This window comes from Macaca fascicularis, chromosome 1 (assembly GCF_037993035.2).
Source record: "Macaca fascicularis isolate 582-1 chromosome 1, T2T-MFA8v1.1".
NCBI lineage: Eukaryota > Metazoa > Chordata > Mammalia > Primates > Cercopithecidae > Macaca > Macaca fascicularis.
In genome coordinates, this window is record NC_088375.1 from 1,795,078 (window position 1) to 1,813,168 (window position 18,091).

Sequence of the window (18,091 nt, forward strand, 5' to 3'; positions counted from 1 at the left end):
TGATTTCTAGAACCGCTTTTCCGTTATCGTCTATGTTAAGACAGCAATTGGAGATACTAAACTCACCACAGACCCCACCCTCTTCTGCTAGTAAGTGTCTAGTGCCAGCCTGTGTTGATAAATTGCCGTGTGCATTTGGTTTTGTTGTTGCGCGAGCATTTCCAGGGCTGAGGCGGTTTGGTTGGTTATGGTCTCTAGAGCAGCCTGTGGTCTGATTATTCTATTTAGCATGTATATGGGATGACCCTGTGAACCATCCTCCGCCTGGCTGGCAGGACCATAATATTTGATGATCCCTGGCGGAGGCCACTCGTCCTCTTGCCGTCTTCGGCATCCTCTTACCTTTACAACCCGTTTTCCTCTGTTTAAGTTATATACAGGGACTCCGAGGGTGTCGGGGTTTTCCGACATAAAGGCAAAGAGGTTTTGGGAATCAGAGTGTAAAGGAATTGTGAAAAAAGCATCGTTTAGGTTTAGAACAGAAAAATGGGTGGTATTGGAGGGAATTGTGGCAAGTAAAGTATATGGGTTAGGAACTACTGGATGTACTGGGAGTACAGCTTGGCTAATGAATCTGAGGTCCTGGACTAAGCGGTAAGTTCTATCTGGTTTTTTAACAGGTAGAATTGATGTGTTAAAAGGGGAGTCTGTTGGGTGGAGTAGGTGACTGGTGAGGAGGCGAGAAACGATAGGGCTTTAGGCCTATGAGAGCTGGTTGGGGGTGGGATACTGCTTCTGTGAGAGGAACTGGGGGGCTCTTTAAGGGTAATGCAGATGAGGGTGTGGTGTTTTGCGACTGAGGGTGTGGAATTATCCCAAACTATGGGGTAACTATGGATGGGGAATAAGGAAAGGTTGCATGTTTTAGGGTGGGAGGTTGGAGGAGTAGAAGAAAGCTAGAAGTACGGGAGGGGTCTGGGTGGATGCGTTGGGTACCATGGAGAATGTGGAAGTGGAGAGTAGTGTAGAGTGTTGAAAGGATGTCTCTGCCTAGAAGTGGAGTTGGGCATGAGGGCAGGACTAAGAGTGAGTGAAGGAAAAGGCATGAAGGGAGCAGAAGAGTGGAGCGGTGGTTCAGGGTTTGGAGACTTGTCCATCAATTCCTACAACAGAGACTTGGGAGGACTGGGTGGGTCCTGAAAAGTCAGGTAAAGCAGAGTATGTTGCCCTGGTATTAATCTAAAAAACATACTGGCCTACCTGCCACCATCAGGGTTACCCTTGGCTCAGATGAAGTGATGGTAGTTGCCGGGGCGTCCATTCCAGGGCACCATCAGTCTTCAGCAGCAAGGCCGATGAGATCTGAGTAGGAGGTTTTGGCTGGCTCAGGAAGGGATGGGGGTGGTCCTTACAGGGGCCGCTCACAGTCCAACTTCCAGTGGGGTTTTCCGCAGAGGGGGCATGGCCTGGTGGGCTTACCCGGGTTTGGGCATTGTCTGGACCAGTGGCCTACATTGCCGCACTTGAAACAGGCGCCAGGTGGAGGTGGATTACCAGGAGGCTTCCGTGTGGACCCACAGCCCCGTGGGCCTGCAGGGCCCCTGATGGCAGAGGCAAGCATTTGGAACTGCCTGTTTTTGCCTTTTATTTTCCTTATCATGATTGTTAAAGACTCTGAAAGCTAAATTAAGAAGGCTAGTTGTGGAGTTTGAGGGCCGTCGTGAACCTTCTGAAGCTTGTGCCAGATATCAGGGGTGGATTGGGAGATGAACCGAAGGTTAAAAATAGTAGTTCCTTCTGGGCTGGCTGGGTCTAGGTTGGTATACTTTCTCATGGCTTCAGTTAAACGAGAGAGAAAAAGGGCTGGGTTTTCGTCGGGACCTTGGGTGATTCCTGAAAGTTTTTCATAGTTGACTGCTTTATGGGCCCCATTTTTGAGTCCTGCAGGAGACACACAATCATGTGGTCTCGATGGCGGCGTCCAGAAGCCCCGTCTTGATAATTCTAGAGGGGGTCCTGGTTGGGGACTGCCTCTGTGCCAGGAGGCTGGGCAGGAGCCTGGTGATGAATTGTATCTGCAGGTGCCTGAGTTAGGGTCCAGATATGGTCTCAGTCTTCTGGGGTGATGGTGGAAGAGAGGATAAAGTAGAGGTCATGCAAGGTTAGTTCATAAGACTGGGTGAGGTATGGAATTCTCTAATATAAGAGGTAGGGTCTTCTGGAAATGAACCGAGTCTTTTGTTAATTTGAGAGCGATCAGCGAGGGAGAAGGGAACATGAACTCTAACAATACCTTCAGTTCCTGCTACTTCCTGAAGGGGGCACTCTAGCACAGGCACTGAAGTAAGGGTGGGGCATGGGCCAAAGATGGCGCCTGAGGGAGTAGGGGCTGGAGAGAAGGAAGGACCTGGAAGTGGTTCCTGCTGAGGGTTTGAAGGGGGAAGCCGGGTTGAGTTAACAGGCTGTAGAGGCTACATAGGGGTGTAAGGTGGCAAGAAGGGTTTACAAGCCTCAGGTGAGGGCGATGGGGGAGGAGAATGGCTACAGGCGATACTAAATTGTCCTGAGGACCGGATGGTGTGGGAAAAGGAGTGGATACTGCTGACTGGGAAGATGGCGGCTGCGAAGATACAGAGGAGCCTGGGGGGGGGGTTAAAGAAAAGGTTGAGAGGGAGAGGAAGGAGCTGGGAGGGGTGGGCAGCAGTCTGCTGGATCACACGTGGAAAAAGAGGTAGGGTTGGGAGGAGAAATGCGATCAAGGCGGCGAGAATGGAGGAGAAGAAACAGGTGAGCAAGAACTGCAGAGGTCGGGTTGTGATCTGAGTGCAAAAAGGCCTGGACATAAGGACATAAGGAATTTCTCCCCATTTCTCCAGTCATCAGCAATAGTTGCTTAAGTCAGTTAAAATTGCAAAGTTGAATGTTCCATTTGCAGGCCCGTTATCTAATTTGTACTGCGGCCAGACTGAATTGAAAAAAAGACAAGGCGCTTAGGGCAGACATCTTGCCTGAGGCCTAAGGTTTGCAGGTTTTTATGAGGCAGCCTAGCGGGCTGTCCTTTGGAATGGAAGACTGAGAATTTCCCATAACAGAGGGTAGGCTCTGGAGAACAATGAAAAGGAGACCATCCTGGACAGCCGGAGGGAGAATATAAAAGGAGCGATTATCACCCCTGCCTTTTTCGACCGGGAACGGGATCAAATGGTTTAGAGGCGACCCCCTAAGACCAGATGATCAGCGAGTGCCTGGCACATGCCCGAGCCTTCGGACCAAGCTTGGATTTTCCAACGGAGAAACCAAGAGAGGCCCTGAGGATTTTTCCCTGTTAACCGGGCTCCGGGAAACTTACAGGTAGGTGAGATGCGTGCACAGAGAGGCGACTGGAGGCTGAGGAGCTTCCTTTGTCCCACTGCTGTGGCCGGTTCTCCGGGGTGCAGGGGTAGGTCCACGGGGGAGGCAGACCTGAGCCCCTCCAGGGTTTCAGCACCAGATTAAAGTATCATTTGAACCCCCGGAGCGCGCCAACAAACAACACGAGGTGGTGTGGAGCAACACGCTGTTTTATTGGGCACCTGGGTGCAGACGGGCTGAGGCCTAAAATGGCGTCAGCACCAAATGAGGATGAGGCAGGGGTTTTATAGTGTCCTGTAAACAGGAAGTGTCCCATTCTGACCGGACTGCTATGTAGTACCTGAATCCCTCTCTCCATCCTTCGGGGTAGGTGTCTCCCCGCCAGGGTAGGTGTCTCCCGGCCCGGGTACGTGTCTTCCGGCGGGTCCTCTTCCAGCTTCTGCTATCTTGCTGACGCACGCTGCTGGCGCAAGCGGCCTTGTACCTTGGGACTGGGCCTGAGGAGGGAGGAGTTATTCATCTGCTTAAGCTTTCAGGCCCCGGGGGAGAATCTTTCAGGCATAAAGTAACGAATACTAATAAATGATTTTTAAATTACCACTGTGATAAGGGCTACAGATTAGGAATACATAGAGAATGTATCAGGGAATTTTCTCTTAGTTTGTAGGGCACAGAAGCCTTCCAGGAGAAGTAACTTTGAAAGGCAGATGTGGAAGATGAAGAAAAGGCAGCACAGGAATGGGATGAGGCAGGGCTGTCCATGGCTGGACGGACTTCAGGAGGACCCATGTAGCTTTGGGAACAAGGGACAGAGTGGCAACAGATCTTGTTGGAATGTACCTTGAGACCCTATCACAGCAGGGAGGTAGCATAACCAGGTTTACATTTTTACTTTATTTATTTTTTGAGACAGGGTCTCACTCTCTCATCCAGGCTGGAGTGCAGTGGCACCATCATAGCTCATTGCAGCCTTGAACTCCTGGACTCAAGCTATGCTTCTACCTCACCCTCCCAAGTAGCCGGGACTACAGGCATGCTCCACCATGCCTGGCTAATTTTTTAATTTATTTTTTGTAGAGACAAGGTTTCACCATGTTGCCCAAGCTGGTCTTGAACTCCTGGCCTCAGTCTCCCGAAGTGCTGAGATTACAAGTGTGAGCCACCTTGCTGGCTGAAGTTTGTATTTTTAAAGGTGGCTCTGCTGCAGTGGGGTGCAGAGGAGAGAAAAATGGGGTACAGAAGGATAATGGGGTACAGGGGGAGGGGACAGTGGGGAACAAGGGAGAAGATGGTGGGATGCTGGGGAGAGGGCAGTGCTGGGGGATTTCAGGTGAGTGTCAAGGCCACTGAGCTAGGACAGGTGAAATTCCAGCACAGAGCAGTTTGGAGGCAACCATATGGGTGAAGAAAAGTACAGAGATTTGAGAAGTATTTGGGTGGCAAGCTGGGAGGCAAACTTCCAGGTTTCTACGTGAACACAGGGGCGATGTCTTGGGGAGGAAGGAATATTGTAGCAGGAGTTCAGTGTGGAACATGCAGAGCGAAAGGGTAGCCGTGGCGGGACACAGCTGAACATGCAAATCCAAAGAACAGAGAGCTTTAAGCTGCTGGGAAAATGTTGGGGGTCTTGCCCTGTTGCTGTAATTGAAGTTGTCAGAGTACATGAGGTGGTCAGGGAAGAAAGCACTCACAGACAAGTGGCTGGGCACAGTGGCTCACACCTGTAATCCCAGCACTTTGGGAGGCCAAGGCGGTGGATCACTTGAGCCCTGGAGTTCGAGACCAGCCTGGGCAACGTGGCAAAACCTCATCTGTATAAAAAGTACAAAAATTAGCTGGGTATGGTGGCATGTGCCTGTAGTCCCAGCTACTCTGGAGGGTGAGGTGGAAGGATTGTTTGAGCCCAGGAGGCGGAGGATGCACCGAACCCTTGATCATGCCACTGTACTCCAGCTTGGGGTGACAGAGCAAAAACCTGTATTGAGATGGTTTGGCTCTGTGTGCCCACCCAAATCTCATCTCAATTTGTAATCCTCGTGTGTTGAGGGAGGAACCTGTAATCCCCATGGGTCGAAGGGGGCAGGTGATTGGATCGTGGGGGTGTCCCCATGATAAACAAAGGGTTGGAGAAATAAATGGGGAGTAGATATCACCTGTGCAGAGCTCCAAATGATTTACATAGATGATCTGTCCTTGAGGAGTGGGAGCATAACACTTCAGCCCTTGGGTATGGATTGTTTATAGTGACTGCCTCTCCATCTATACAGTGTGGAAAGGAGGAAAGAGTCACTGTATAATGGACAAATCTGACAACCATTACCTGAGGCAGGTGACCAAGGCCAACATCAACAATGATAAGTCAAGTTGACAGTTTGAACCCTTGAGAATGAAGTGCTGAGAAGGGCACTTTACCTCCGTGGTCTTCCAACCCCAAACCTTCCTCCCTCAAAACTCTCATCTAACCATGAGAAAATCATCAGACAGACTGGGCAAAGTGGCTTATGCCGGTAATCCCAGCACTTTGGGAGGCTGAGGCAGGAGGATCACTTGAGCCCACGAGTTCCAGAACAGCCTGGGCAACATAGTGAGATCTCGTCTCTATTTAAAAAAAAGAAAAAAAGAAAATCATCAGACAAACCTTGATTGAGGGATATTTTACAAAATGTCACGATACCTCAAAACGATCAAGGTCATCAAAAACAAGAAAGTGTGAGAAACTGTCAGTCAAGGAGAGACTAAGGAGGCAGGACAGCTGGGTGCAAGGAGGCATCCTAGATCGATGTCCCAGAACAGTAAAGAGACATGACGTGAAAACTGAGGAAATCCGAACAAAGCATGGCCTTTAGTTAATAACGTATCTATATTGATTTATTAATTATAACATGTACCCAACAAATACATTAATAAAATACTAATAATAGAAGAAACTGAGTGTAGAGTTTATGGGAACTCTCCGCATTATCTTACCAATTTTTCTGAATGTCTAAAGCTCTCTTCTAAAAACTAAAGTTTACTTTTTAAAAAACTGATGTGAAATTTTTCTATGGCATCCTAGCGTATCGTTTGGGATTCCCAAAGTGGGGAATTAATGAGATAATTTTAGTTTGGCGAATGGATGCAGCGTTAAAAACACTAAGTTATATATGAAAAGTTATTCTTTTCTTCCACTCTTCTGGTGAGATCACACAGTGAGCCTTCTTCAGTGCTGGGATGTCTTCGTGGCTGCTTTGACACTGACTAACCTCCATTATTCAATGAAGACAAACTCACAGACCCGGCTGCTTTGACACTGACTAACCTCCATTATTCAATGAAGACAAACTCACAGACCCGGCTGCTTTGACACTGACTAACCTCCATTATTCAATGAAGACAAACTCACAGACCCGGCTGGACTCCAGTGTCTACAGTTCAATAGCATTGCTTTGTTTTGAGTTCATCTTCAGGCACCTTTTTTTTTTTTTTAGATGGAGTCTCACTGTCTCCCAGGCTGGAGTGCAGTGGCTTGATCTCGGCTCACTGCAAGCTCTGCCTCCTGGGTTCATGCCATTCTCCTGCCTCAGCCTCCTGAGTAGCTGGGACTACAGGCACCTGCCACCATGCCCTGCTAATTTTTTTTTTTTTTTTTTTGTATTTTTAGTAGAGATGGGGTTTCACTGTGTTAACCAGGATGGTCTCAATCTCCTGACCTTGTGACCCGCCCGCCTCAGCCTCCCAAAGTGCTGAGATTACAGGTGTGAGCCACCACTCCTGGCCCTTAGACACCCTTTCTTTATGGCAAATGCTACCGGTTGTCCTTTTGTATGAGCAATCTGAAGCTTTCTTTGAGGAACTTGATTACAGTTATTAAAAGGAAGAACATCAAGTATACTGGCTGACAATGGTTACTTTTACCTGAGCCCTGTGAGTGTGAATTAAAACAATCCTCCTACCCTTTGCGTCCTGGAAATGGCTTCCAGCTGATAACTTACAGGTCCAAATTAACTACCTGGAGAAGGTTTTATGATTCGTGGCTTACATCCTGTCCCTGAGTTAAAAATCTTTGCGTTGAGTTCCTCAAATCTCATCATGCCTCCCATTCCATTCCAAAAAAAAAAAAATAGCTACTAAGATTTAAAAAATAAATAAGTAAAAAATGACATACCTTTCTCACAATTTGTGGACAGAGGACAGACAGAACTCAGTCATCCCTCTGCTCACTGAGATAGATGCGTATCTGATGACTTCCTTTGGAAAGGCTAATCAGAAACTCAAAAGAATGCAACCCTTGTCTCTTACCTACCTATTACCTGGAAGCCCTCTCCTCGCTTCAAGTTGTCCTGCCTTTCCAGGCGGAACCAATGAACATTTTACATGTGCTGATTGATGTCCTATGCCTCCCAAAAATGTATAAAACTGAGCTGTGCCCGATCACCTTGGCACATGTCATCAGGACCTCCTGAGGCTGTGTCATGGGTGTGTCCTCAACCTTGGCAAAATAAACTTCCTAATTGACTGAGACTCAGATACTCTTTGATTTACAAAACATTTATCAAAATTATGTCTGCCTCCACGGCCTTAATTTCAGTTGACACAGCAAAGAACTTCCCTTCCTCACATGACTTAGAGAGGGCTTGAAGATGCACCCTTGTTGACCTGGCATAAGACCACACACAGACCTTCCAAATTCTCGCTCATTGTCCCACAAATGATTAGACTGACTGCCTGTACTCACTGATCCATCAGAATAGAGTATTCGTTAGCCAAATTCTCCTCCCAGGCCCCTGATCCTGGACCTACCCTCAGCCTGGGGCAGCAGACAGCCCCTCCCAAGAACAGGCTGGAAGCCTGGTAAAACATTCTCTATCTACTCTCCATTCACCCCACCTCCCATCCCTCCCTTCATTAGGCTCCTCCCATTTCCCCACACTTCTTTCTTCCTAGCTTTAGTCACTCTTCCCTCTAGAAGAAAAACCCCTTTCTACGCAACCTTTGAGATGCTGGCAGATTTCACGGTGGGAGTGTTCTCCTTATTGAAATAGTCCCCCTCTTCCTATTACAACAGCCCCTTCCCCTTCCTCTTGCAATAATCCTTTTCTAAAAAGTGACTCTTACCAAGTCTGGAGTTTTTTTTTGTACTTGACACAGTACAGGTGGCATTCGCAGTGGCGATATGATGAAAGTGGTCTGTGAATAAATTAAGAATCAGAAATGCTGTAGTCGTAAGACAAAACAAGACAGTGGTTTGGGGAGATATCTTCCCATGTTCATTTTGAATCCTTGCTATTCGGCTGGATGCTGTAATAATCGTGAGCTCATGTCTTCGTCACACAGGCTCAAAAAAGCACCTGGATCTGGGAGGTGTTTAATAATATTCTGGGTGTGGTGGTGCAAGCCTGTAGTCCCAACTACTCAGGAGGCTGAAGTGGAAGGATAGTTTAAGCCCAGAGTTCAAGTCCAGCCTGGGTCACATTGCCAGACCTCATCTCAAAAATAAACAGGCCAGGCCGGGCGTGGTGGCTCAAGCCTGTAATCCCAGCTCTTTGGGAGGCCGAGACGGGTGGATCACGAGGTCAGGAGATCGAGACCATCCTGGCTAACACGGTGAAACCCCATCTCTACTAAAAAATACAAAAAACTAGCCGGGCGTGGTGGCGGCGCCTGTAGTCCCAGCTACTCGGGAGGCTGAGGCAGGAGAATGGCGTGAACCCGGGAGGTGGAGCTTGCAGTGAGCCGAGATCCAGCCACTGCACTCCAGCCTGGGCGACAGAGCGAGACTCCGTCTCAAAAAAAAAAAAAAAAAAAAAAAAAAAAACAGGCCAGGTGCCGTGGCAAATACCTGTAATCCCAGCACTTTGGAGGTGGACGCGGGCAGATCACTTGAGCCCAGGAGTTCGAGACCAACCTGCATAATGTGTTGAAACCCAGTCTCTACTAAAAATTTAAAAAATTAGCTGGCTGTGGTGGTGAGCACCACGTAGTCAGCTACTGTAGTCAGCTACTCAGGAGGCTAAGGTGGGAGGATCGCTTGAGCCCAGGGAGTTGAGGCTGCAGTGAGCCATGATCATGCCCCTGCATTCCAGCCTGGGCAGTGAGAGTGAGATTCCGTCTCAAAAATGAATAAATAAACATAAATAGACAAACGTGTCTAATCAACTCATCTATTTAACTAACATTGCGTATATTGCACATGTACTTTTCTTTCTTTATGTCTTCTTTTTCTTTTCTTTCTTTTTTTTTTTTTGATACTAGTTCTCCCTCTGTCACCCAGGCTGGAGTGCAGCGGCATGTTCATGGCTTACTGCAACCTTGAACTCCTGGACTCAAGCAGTCCTCCCATCTCAGCCTCTGGACTACAGGTGTGTGCCGCCACACCTGGCGAGTTAAAAAAATTTTTTTTGTAGAGATGAGGGTCTCGCTATGTTGCCCAGGCTGGCCTTGAACTCCTGGGCTCAAGTGATCCTCCTGCCTAGGCCTCTCAAAGCACTGGGATTATAGGCATGAGCCACCAGGCTTGGCAGACATCTTAATTTTTAGCCCACTGTGGCCCATGTGAGATGTCTGACTCCAGAATTGCAAGATAATAAATATATTTTATTTATATTTATTTATTTATTTATTTATTTATTTATTTATTTATTTTGAGACGGAGTTTCTTTTTTTTTTTTTTTTTTTTTTGAGACAGAGTCTCCCTCAGTGGCCCAGGCTGGAGTGCAGTGGCTGGATCTCAGCTCACTGCAAGCTCCGCCTCCTGGGTTCACGCCATTCTCCTGCCTCAGCCTCCCAAGTAGTTGGGACTACAGGCGCCCGCCACCTCACCCGGCTAGTTTTTTCTATTTTTTAGTAGAGACGGGGTTTCACCGTGTTAGCCAGGATGGTCTCGATCTCCTGACCTCGTGATCCACCCGTCTTGGCCTCCCAAAGTGCTGGGATTACAGGCTTGAGCCACCGCGCCCGGCCGAGACGGAGTTTCATTCTTGTTGCCCAGGCTGGAGTGCAGTGGCATGATCTCGGCTCACTGCAACCTCCACCTCCCGGGTTCAAGGGATTCTCCTGCTTCAGCCTCCCGAATAGCTGGGATTAGAGGCATGTGCCACCATGCCCGGCTAATTTTGTATTTTTAGTAGAGATGTTGTTTCTCCATGTTGGTCAGACTGGTCTCGAACTCCCTACCTCAGGTGATATGCCCACCTCGGCTTCCCAAAGTGCTGGGATTACAGGCATGGGCCACCGTGCCCAGCCTAAATATATTTTATTTTAAACAATTAAATTTGTGGTAATTTTTATAGCACCAATAGGAAATTAATACAACACATAGCTATAGTTATATATGCTATATATACATGCTATTGTATGTATAAAATATTTTGGGGAGATTCACATAGCAATGTTAACATCATTTCCTTTGGAAAATGGAACTGAAGGTCTAGGTGATGAAAGGTCACAGGGAGATTTTTCATGTTTTGGTTTGTCCTTTTGAATTTTGAAGGTTTTTAAAAATTTTTTTTAAATTTTTTTTTTGGAGACGGACTCTTGCTCTGTTGCAATGATGTGATTTCGGCTCACTGCAACCTCCACCTCCTGGGTTCAAATAATTATCCTGCCTCAGCCTCCCTAGTAGCTGGTATTACAGGCACACAACATCACGTCTGGCTAATTTTTATATTTTTAGTAAAGATGGGGTTTTGCCATGTTGACCAGGCTAGTCTTGAACTCCTGATCTCAAGTGATCTGCTTGCCTCGGCCTCCCAAAGTATTGGAATTACAAGCGTGAGCCACCGCGCCCAGCCTGAGTACTCTTTTTTTTTTTTTTGGAGGTGGAGTCTCACTCTGTCATCCAGGTTGGAGTGCAGTGGCGCCATCTCAGCTCACTGCAGCCTTGACCTCCCGGGTTCAAGCGATTCTCCTGCCTCAGCCTCCTGAGTAGCTGGGATTACAGGCACATGCCACCATACCTGGCTAATTTTTGTGTTTTTAGTAGAGATGGGGTTTCACTATGTTTGTCAGGCTGGTCTTGAACTCCTGAGCTCAGATAATCCACCTGTCTCGGCCTCCCAAAATGCTGGAATTACAGGCATGAGCCACAGTGCCCGGCCCCTGAGTACATTTTTAAACACTGAATTAAATTTTAAAACTTTTTTGTTGTTGAGAGGGAGTCTTGCTCTGTCGCCCAGGCCAGAGTGCAGTGGCGTGATCTCAGCTCACTGCAACCTCCGCCTCCCGGGTTCAAGAAATTCTCCTGCCTCAGCCTCTGGAGTAGCTCGGACTACAGGCACATGCCACCATGCCTGGCTATTTTTTATTTTATTTTATTTTTATTTTTGTATTTTTAGTAGAGACAGGGTTTCACCATGCTGGCCAGGCTGGTCTCAAACTCCTGACCTAGTGATCCACCCACCTCAGCCTCCCAGATTGCTGGGATTACAGACGTGAGCCACCATGCCTAGCATGAAAACCTTTTTTATACAAAAATTAGCCGGGCATGGTGGCATGCACCTGTAATCCCAGTTACTGACTGAATGGAAATCAGCCTGACTCCCAGGCTGACAAAGGAGGATTCTTGAGTCTGGGAGTCCGAGGCCGCTGTGAGCTGAGATTGTGCCACTAATCTCCAGCCTGGGTGACAGAGCGAGACCTTGTTTCAAAACAAAAAAACCCACTTTCTTCTTGGTGGGTTTCTCTGTTGTATGTCCTAGGCAATCTCTAGCCCTTCAGCTTCACAGGGTAAATGTACTTAAACTGTCCTAGGCAATCTATCCCTTCAATGTTTTGTTTTGTTTTGTTTTGTTTTTTTGAGACGGAGTCTTGCTCTGTGGCCCAGGCTGGAGTGCAGTGGCCGGATCTCAGCTCACTGCAAGCTCCGCCTCCCGGGTTCACGCCATTCTCCTGCCTCAGCCTCCCGAGTAGCTGGGACTACAGGCGCCCGCCACCTCGCCCGGCTAGTTTTTTGTATTTTTTAGTAGAGACAGGGTTTCACCGTGTTAGCCAGGATGGTCTCGATCTCCTGACCTCGAGATCCGCCCGTCTCGGCCTCCCATAGTGCTGGGATGACAGGCTTGAGCCACCGCGCCCGGCTTATCCCTTCAATGTTAAAGCGAGAATGTACTCTTCCAGTGCTGTGGTTTGAATATGGCTTGTACCCACAAAAACTCATGTTGAAACCTAATTCCCAATGTGGCAGTGTTGAGAAATCGGACCTTTAGGAGGTGATGGTACCATGAAGGCTCAGCTCTCGTGAATGAATTACTTATTCATGGATTACCTGATTAATGGGTTATCATAGGAATGGAGCTGGCAGCTTAATAAGTAAAGGAAGAGAGACCTGAGCTATCGCACTCAGCCCTCTTGCTTTGTGATGCCCTGCCCACCTCGTAACTCTGCAGTCTCCACTAGAAAGAAGGTCCTTACAAGGTGCAGCCCCCCACTCCATTCAGTTCAGTCTACTCCAGCTCACTCAACTCCTCTCCATTCCATTTCACTTATTCCGTTCTACTCCATTTGTTTCCATCCCACTGCATTCCGTTCTGTTCTATTCTAGTCTGTTCTATTCCATTACACACCACTCCACTTCATTTTATCTTTTTCTATCCTATGCTACCCCTTTCTACTCCACTCTATTTCATTTTGCATATTCTATTCCATTTCCTTCTATACTATTTCATTTTATTCCACTCCATTCTATTATCCCCTCCCTTCCATTATACTTCACTCCCTTCATTTCACTCCATCCCATTTTATTCTATTCTTTCTATTCTCTTCCATTCTTTTTCATTTTACTCCACTCTATTCCACACCACTCCATTTCATTCTATTATATTCTATTCAATTATATTCTGTTTCACTCTACTCCGTGCCATTTTTTCCAATTTATTATATTTTATTCAATTTCATTCTTTTTGTTTGTTTGTTTGTTGTTGTTGTTGTTGTTGTTGTTTTTGAGATGGAGTCTCACTCTGTCGCCAGGCTGGAGTGCAGTGGTGCGATCTTGGCTCACTGAAACCTCTGCCTCCTGGGTTCAAGTGATTCTCCTGCCTCAGCCTCCCGAGTTGCTGGGATTACAGGCACCTGCCACCACGCCTGGCTAATTTTTATATTTTTAGTAGAGACGGGGTTTCACCATGTTGGTCAGGCTGGTCTCGAACTCCTGACCTCGTGCTCTGCCCACCTCGGCCTCCCAAAGTGCTGGGATTACAGGCGTGAACCACTGTACCTGGCCGATTTCATTCTTTTCAATTCCCTTCCACTGCATTCTGTTACATTCTATGCCATTCCACTCCACTCTATTCTACTCCACTGTATTCTACTCCACTCCTTTGTATTCTAGCTTATTATGTTCAATTATATTCTGTTTTATACCACTCCATTCCATTTTATTTCAATTTATTCTAGTCTAGTCTATTTCATTTTACTCCATTCCATTCTATTCTATTCTACTCTTATATTCCACTCCACTCCACTTCATTCTTATTCCATTCCATTCTATTTCATTACGCTCCATTGTATTCCACTCCACTCAACACCATTCTGTTCAATTCAGTTGTCTTTCACTATACTTCACTTGCCTTCATTCCATTCCATTCTGTTTTCCATTCCACTCCATTCCATCCTCTTCAATTCTATTTCATTCTATCTTACTGTATTCCATTACACTTTAATTGATTCTAATATATTCCTTTCCACTTCATTCTATTCTATTTCTTTCCACTGTATTCTATTCCATTCATTTCCAGTCCATTCTATTTTCACTTCGTTCTATACTATTTCTTTCCACTGTATTCCATTCCATTCATTTCCACTCCATTCTATTTCCACTTCATTCTTTTATTCTATTTCCACTGCATTCCATTCCATTCATTTCCACTCCATTCTATTTCCACTTCATTCTATTCTATTTCTTTCCACTGTATTCCATTCCATTCATTTCCACTCCATTCTATTTCCACTTCATTCTATTCTATTTCTTTCCACTGTATTCCATTCCATTCATTTCCACTCCACTCCCTTGACTTCATTGCACTCCATTCCTTCCCACTCTATTGTACTCCACTTCACCCCATTCCACTTACTCCATTCCATTATATTTCAGTCTAGTCAACTCTATTCTGCTTTATTTCACTCCTGTCCTACTCCATTCCATTCCACTCCATTCTGTTCCATTTCACTCCACTCCTATTCTATTTCCTTCAGCTCTGTTCTATTCCACTTCACACCATTCTGTTCAATTCAGTTTAATCCAATTCTATTCTTTCTATTCTATTCCATTACATTCTCTCTACTTGTCTCCTATTCTATTCCACTCGCTTTTTTTTTTTTTTTTTTTTTTTTTTTTTTTTTTTGAGGTGGAGTCTTGCTCTGTCACCTAGGCTGGAAGCCAGTGGCACGATCTTGGCTCACTGCAACCTCTGCCCCCCAGGTTCAAGGGATTCTCTTGCCTCAGTCTCCTGAATAGCTGGGATTACAGGCATGTGCCACCATGCCCGGCTAATTTTTGTATTTTTAGTAGAGATGGGGTTTCACCATGTTGGTCAGGTTGGTCTCAAAGTCTTGGCCTCAAGTGATCCACCCACCTCAGTCTCCCATATAGAATGGAAATAGTTCCATAGTGGACATCCTACATCACAGGCTACCACGTCCCTGCAGAACAGTAGGATTTAGCTAGCTATGGTCCTATAGGGGTGAGCCGTTAGCTATTCTACATAACCAACAGTATGCAGCCTATAGCATTCACAAGAAGCATGGCAACTCCTGTTGGAGTAGCTTCTCCTATTCAGAGACTGCATAGTCACAAGGCATATTTACCTAGACCCAACACTTTTTCAGTCATGATTCATCCTTGCCCTGATTCTAAGTAAATCAAAGATGTTTAAACCTCCCTGTATCCTGAGTTGGTAATAATTAACCAGGTTACCACATTAGTTCAACATACTGACAAGAAAACATAAAAAAGGCATATAATTACTTGGCCTACACACCTTACGATGTGGGGACCATCTTCTGTTCTCCTCTGAAGACTTCCACCAGCTGAAGAAACCATGAGACATCCCACAGCAATCCCCTCCTTTCCATTGCAGACAGTGCTAAAAGCACTCCAGGCCTTCAAGCCTGCTGAGCTGTTCTTGGTGTGGTCCTCATAAGCTTGCCTGCCAACTGCACAGCTCTCTCGGAGGAGTCCTCCTCCATGTCACTATTATTAGATAACTGTTATGAGCTGCTTTTCTCCATGTGAATCATCCACATTTTTGCCTATGGGAGAAAATTTAGCCCATACCCCTAAGGACTGATGGATATATTCAGCTAAATAAGACTTCCTAGACATTAAAAATTTTCAAAGGCATGATTATTAATCTCAAATGAATAAGTGTAAACTAAACAAAAATAAAATTATTTTTATGTAACACAAAATACTTTTAAAATAGAGTAAATATTAGTCATAAAGAAATCCTTAATTGTTTAAAAAATAGCAATATTGGCCAGGCACGGTGGCTGAAGCCTGTAATCCCAGCACTTTGGGAGGCCGAGGCGGGTGGATCACAAGGTCAGGAGATCAAGACCATCCTGGCTAACACGGTGAAACCCCGTCTCTACTAAAAAATACAAAAAACTAGCCGGGCGAGGTGGCGGGCGCCTGTAGTCCCAGCTACTCGGGAGGCTGAGGCAGGAGAATGGCGTGAACCCAGGAGGCGGAGGCTGCAGTGAGCTGAGATCCGGCCACTGCACTCCAGCCTGGGTGACAGAGCAAGACTCCGTCTCAAAAAAAAAAAAAAAAATTGCAATATTATAAAATTGGTCTTTTTGAAAAAAGAAAAAAAGGGAAACTTCCAAACTTAAAAAAAAATTTACCCTTTATTGATATGTAATAGATGTATATATTTTTGGGGTACATGTGATAATTGGATACATTTATATAATCAAATTCCAAATATGTTTTATGAAGTAAATAGAACATTGGTACCAAATACTAACAAAGATGATATCAAAAGAAAAAAACAGCAGATCATTCATATTTATTAACATCAATGAAAAAACCTTTTATAAAATATTATAAATGTAAACCATGAGCTTATTAAAAATAATAGACTTTCCAGTGAAAGAGATTAACCAGTCTAGAAAAAGAAAAATAGATCCACTTGAAAAACGAATAAATGTATGGTGATATCTAAAGCAATGGGGGAAGACATATTAAGACAAGTCATGTGGGAATAACTAGATAGTAATATGGATAAGAATAAAGCTTAAATAATTTTATAAACCATAAAAGTAGCCGGGCGCGGTGGCTCAAGCCTGTAATCCCAGCACTTTGGGAGGCCGAGGCAGGCGGATCACAAGGTCAGGAGATCGAGACCACAGTGAAACCCTGTCTCTACTAAAAATACAAAAAATTAGTCGGGCGTGGTGGCGGGCGCCTGTAGTCCCAGCTACTCAGGAGGCAGAGGCAGGAGAATGGCGGGAACCCGGGAGGCGGAGCTTGCAGTGAGCCAGGATCGCGCCACTGCACTCCAGCCTGGGCGACAGAGCGAGACTCCGTCTCAAAAAAAAAAAAAAAAAAAAAAAAAAAAAAACCATAAAAGTAAATGCATGCAAATAGCAAAGTTTCCATATATTCCACTCTAATTTTTTTTTTAAATGCCAGAATAAAATGCATAGATGAATCATTGTATAAATGGGAGCATGGAAAACTTTCTCACTATGTCTCACATCCTGAAATAATGAAGGAAAATATTAATATATTTGACTACATAGAGTTTTTAAACTAATCTGCTTAGTAATATTAAGCATAAGTCACATTTAAGTGTAGTAAAACTAAATATAGGTAAACATAAGTAAAAATTAAGCATGAAGCAAAATTAAGGGAAGGGCAGAGAAAGATGGCAGAAGGCTCCACTAATCATTCTCCCTGCAAGGACACCAGTTTAACAACTATCTACAAAAAAAGCACCTTTATAAGAACTGAAAATCAAGTGTGACAGTACCTGGTTTTAACTTCCTATTGCTGCAAGAGGCATTGAAGAGGTAGGAAAAACAGTATTGAATCATAAACACCGTCCCTGCCCCGTTCCCAAGCAGCTGTGGCATGGTGCGAAGAGTGATTCTGTGCACTGGGGAGAGGCAAGTGCAACAATTGTGAGGCATTGAACTCATTGCTGCCCTGTTAGAGCAGAAAACAAAAAGGGACAAAACTCAGCTGATGCCCATCAATGGAAGGCTACATAAATAAGTTCTAGCCAGAGGGAAATCACCAATCCCAGCAGTCAGAACCTGCAAGCCTCACCGCCACAGGCTAAAGTGCTCCAGGGCCCTAAATATACTTGAAAGGCAATCTAGGCTTCAAGGGCTGCAACTCCTAGGCAAGTTCCAGTGCTGAACTGGGCTCATAGCCAGTGGGCTGTGGGGGCACATGACCTACTGAGACACCAGCTGGAGCAATTAAGGGAGTGCTGGCATTACCCCTTCCCTACACCCAGGCTGCAGAGTTTGTAGTTCTAAAAAAGAATACTTACTTCCACTTGAGGAGAGGAAAGGGAAGAGTGGGAGGACTTTGTCTTGCACCCTGGATACCAACTCAACCACAGTTGAATAGGGTACCAGTCACAGTTGTGAGGCCCCCTTTCCAAGGCTTGGCTCCTGGACATTTCTAGACACACATGGGTTCAGAAGGGAACCCAGTACCTTGAAAGGAAGAACACAGTCCTTCCAGGAATCATCACCTGCTAACTGAAGAGCCCTTGGGCCCTGAATAAGAAGCAGTGATACCCAGGCAGTATGTCATGGTGAGATTCTGAGATGTTCTGGCTTTAGGTGAGGCTCAGCACATTACCATCTG

The 18,091-nt window shown here is 45.7% G+C and overlaps 1 long non-coding RNA gene across 1 annotated transcript; it reads right to left on the reverse strand.

Annotated features, from left to right (window-relative positions):
• Positions 1 to 2,296: 2,296 nt before the first annotated feature.
• Positions 2,297 to 15,393, reverse strand: LOC135966891 (uncharacterized). The gene is made up of 3 exons (XR_010580649.2): positions 15,243 to 15,393; positions 8,386 to 8,457; positions 2,297 to 3,788 (listed from the first exon to the last, which is right to left on the reverse strand). It is a non-coding gene; the product is annotated as an uncharacterized lncRNA (long non-coding RNA).
• Positions 15,394 to 18,091: the final 2,698 nt, after the last annotated feature.